Source organism: Mandrillus leucophaeus, unplaced genomic scaffold (genome assembly GCF_000951045.1).
Source record: "Mandrillus leucophaeus isolate KB7577 unplaced genomic scaffold, Mleu.le_1.0 Scaffold81, whole genome shotgun sequence".
Taxonomy (NCBI): Eukaryota; Metazoa; Chordata; class Mammalia; order Primates; family Cercopithecidae; genus Mandrillus; species Mandrillus leucophaeus.
Window position 1 is genome coordinate 2,001,720 of NW_012108808.1, and position 4,228 is coordinate 2,005,947.

General features: G+C 34.9%; 1 long non-coding RNA gene across 1 annotated transcript in view; it reads right to left on the minus strand.

Annotated features, from left to right (window-relative positions):
- Positions 1–919, minus strand: part of LOC105530304 — a 4,763-nt gene extending 3,844 nt beyond the window's left edge. The window contains exon 1 of the long non-coding RNA XR_001004628.1: positions 780–919. This is a non-coding gene — a long non-coding RNA (uncharacterized LOC105530304). The remainder of the gene's footprint in view (positions 1–779) is intronic.
- Between the last annotated feature and the right edge of the window lie 3,309 nt (positions 920–4,228).

The following is a 4,228-nucleotide window of genomic DNA, read 5'->3' on the forward strand; positions in this document are numbered from 1 at the left end:
CCATCTCTACTAAAAAATACAAAAAAAACTAGCTGGACGTGGTGGCGGGCGCCTGTAGTCCCAGCTACTCGGGAGGCTGAGGCAGGAGAATGGCCTAAACCTGGGAGGCGGAGCTTACAGTGAGCTGAGATCTGGCCACTGCACTCCAGCCTGGACAGCAGAGGGAGACTCTGTCTCAAAAAAATAAATAAATAAAAATAAATAAATAAATAAATAAATACATAAAAAATGCATAAAAAAGAATTTGAATATTAACTATAATTCCCTTTAAACAATCAAATTACATTTTCCTCACTCAAGCACAGGGAAACATGCTCATATAGCTGTAATTTATGAACTTTTACTTCAAAAAGATTTGTATTTCTTTGGCTGGTGAACCCACATATTCCCTAAGTCACCATCTCCAGAGGTATACAGACAAAAGGGTGTCATCTGAAGACATGATAAATAGAGTTTATTGACTTGCAGTAGGATGAATGAAAAAGGTCTGCTTCAGCTGAGAGGAAAAGAAGTACCTCAACCACTTTCTGAATTTGAAGTAGGAAAGGAACCCAGCTTTTAATTAATCTCTCTAGAAAATCTAAATCATGCAATGACCACTTATTATCTACCCAAGTTTTTAACATGCTAGGAGTAAGTTTTTTTGTCACTTCCTCTGCCCTATATATTCTATAGTCTTTGCATAGAGTAAGTCCTGATTAAAAGCTTGAACAAATGAATGAGGCTCTAAAGCACTTCTGTGCTTGGGAAATTACGAAATAAGTAACCCTTCTCCTTACCACAATCTGCAACACCATTTATTCTGGATCCCATGACTTCATTTCCATATCTGTCAACACACCAGCACTGTCCAACACTGCCATGGCATTGTGTTGGCTTGTAGTAACCATCTTCATCACACAGGGGGATATACTGTCCTGTTGAAACAAGCCACAGGCATACAAACACACACATGTAGTTTATGAATAAGCTGTCATCCTTTTTGATAGGCACCAAATTATGCATTAATGCATTAAAGACATACACATATGGAGTATCCACTGTATTCCAGGATAGATACCAGTGATGCCTTAGACGAAATCAAGGAAGTCTTTTCTGTCATGGAGCTGGCCATTGCCACAGTGAACTGCTTATAGTTCAAGGATTCATTTCTTTTGTTAAGCAAATTACTATTTCATTAGTTCTCACTGTGCAAAGGGTAGTGTTTCAGAGGCACGATACAGAATTAACATCTGATTAGTGCCATGCTTATATTAAATCACCCAGACCACTTAGCATGGCAGAAGACCTGTCACCATCTGCCTCTATCACTGGCAACTTTCTACTTTCATTTCCCCAAATGTTCATTCCTATATTCCAAGCTCTTTCCAAATCAAGCTCTCTGTTTTTCCCAAATTCAATGTTGTTTTGTCTCTTTACACATTGTTTATGACAACTAGAATCTCTCTCTTCTCTCTTCCATTTTAAGATTTGACTTAAATGTGACCCACAATCTAAAGTCTTCTTTTCAAGTGAAAGATTCCTGATTACTTCTTCCGTTCTCTGTGTATGTGTGTGTGTGTGTGTGTGTGTGTGTGTGTGTGTGTGTTGACTGTCCCTGCGTACTTTCACCACTATATTGTGATATCATCTATAGTTAGAAATATTTATGTTCTCTTCATTTTCATTGTTGTATGAACAACATCTCAAACCCATGGTCTAGAGGGAACACAGTCTATTGGGAATAGTAGAACAGATAGACAAATTTATTTATTTCTTTATTGAGACAGATTCTTGCTCCATTGCCCAAGCTGGAGCACAGTGGCACGATCTTGGCTCACTGCAACCTCTGCCTCCCAGGTTCAAGTGATTCTCCTACTTCAGACTCCTGAGTGGCTGAGATTACAAGCTTGCACCACCACACCGGGCTAATTTTTGTGTTTTTAAATAGAGATGGGGTTTCGCCATGTTGTCAAGACTGACCTCAAACTCCTGACTTCAAGTAATCCTTCCACCTCAACCTCCCAAAATACTGGGATTACAGGCATAAGCCATAGTTCCCGGCCAGAGACTGATTTTTATATCTATAAAATCTAACATACTCCATGGCACAATGCTCATGATAAATGCTTAATTAGTAATTTAAAAGTGAAATCATGTTCTTTATAAGTACTCCAACCAGAATTTAAGTTCTAGGAGATAAGAATATTTTCTTTTATTTTCTGACTATTTTTTCTTCTGTGACCAGAAGCATGATAGTTATTGGTGAATTAAAATAAATAAATAAATAAGTGGATAAAAGACAAAATTTACTTAGTCTTGTAACCATATTGCATTAAAATTTCACTATCTCAAAAAGTTTGAAAATTGTTATATGCAAATTATTAACAGTTAAAAAAACTACATTTATTCAAATAGCTGAACTGCTAATCTGTCAATCAGATATACAGAATATCAGTAACTACAGAACACTTTATATGGATTCAAGGCCAGAAAAAAATAAGAAAAAAAATTCAACGTTGTTACATCTACAGCTTTTACAACTACCATGATTTGACATATTTGACATATACATGCTATGATGTATAGTTAATGTGACCATAATTGATACTTTATACCAGTAAAGTTGGTTGATGTCCGCAGTTTTAGCATAATTCTTAAGAGTACTCTCTTTTCCTTTCAAAGACTGAATCTCTAAATCAGGACATGTGGCACCATACTCATATATAACAAGTGATCAATTTCAGAAGCATATAATACCCCACCCAAATTAGAAGAAATGCTTAAAGCCTTTGGTGTTCTCTATAAAAATTTTCATTTATATTATGAAAGAATAATGAAGGTAACTCTTCCCAAATGGGCACAAAGTATTTTTTTATACCTTCAAATAATCAAAACCTGTATTCTAACAGATTTTTGTTACTAATAGACCTTAAGCAGAAAATACTTTTCAGTTGAATTTCAATGGCTTTCTTTATAGTACACGGCTAAACTTTGATTTGCCAAGACAAACCTATATTAGAACGTATTGTTATTATTATTATTTTTTTGAGATGGAATCTTGCTCTGTTACCCAGGCTGGAGTACAATGGCACCATCTTGGCTCACTGCAACATCTTCCTCCCTGGTTCAAGCGATTCTCCTGCTTCAGACTCCAGAGTAGCTGTGATTACAGGCACATACCACCATGCCAGGCTAATTTTTGTATTTTCAGTAGAGGTGGGGTTTTGCCATATTGGCCAGGGTGGTCTCAAACTCCTGAACTCAGGTGATGTGCCTACCCTGGCCTCCCAAAGTGTTGAGATTACAGGCGTGAGCCACTGTGCCCAGCCAGAATGTATTATTTTCATTTGTGAGCTGTGATATCTCCTGCACCTTGTAACAGGGTTAAAAGAAACATGACACATTGTAGCATTTATCATTAGTAATTTTCACACCTAAAAATGTTTTATTACAAAACACTAATTTTTTAATTCTGTACAATGGCCACTGAAACAAGAATTTGCAAGTAATGTGAAAAATCCTGTTATTTAAACATAATATATTGTAATTACAAAGATGGTAAGTCAAAATATAAAACAGATTAATCAGATCCAGAGACATTAGAGTTATGTGCCACTAAATACACAAGTATGTTAATATATGTGAAAATAAATATTGCATATGTGGTGTCACACTTTGGATTCCAAAATAGAAAAAGAAGAACAGTGGCAAAACTGGTGATATCCAAATAAACTCTGAAGCTTACTTAATAGGACTATAGCAATACTAATTTCTTAGATTTTTACAAATGTTCCATCATTATTTGGCACATGCAAGACGTTATATTTAGAGGAAGCTGGGTGAAGAATGTTTGGAAGCCATGTACCTTTGTCACCATTTTTATAAATTTAAGACTATTCCAAAAATAGTTTATTTAAAAATTGTATGGTTATATGAATAAACCACTCATATGTAATAGTTTAATAATCTGTTTATATCCAAACATTTAAATATTTCAAAGCTTTGAATAAAATCTGAAATATCTATCTATCTACTTATACATTTATTTATTAAAAGTAGGGTAGTAAAAAATACTAATGAAAAATACTAACAAGTCTGTTCAAATTTCCCTGAGGTATTCAGAGCACCTTTTCACCCAATTTATAAAACTACTTGCTTTAAATAGCACACATACATATATATATATTTGCCATCAATTCTTAAATCTTAACCATAGAATTAGAACTGAATTTTCTGCTGATGTTTT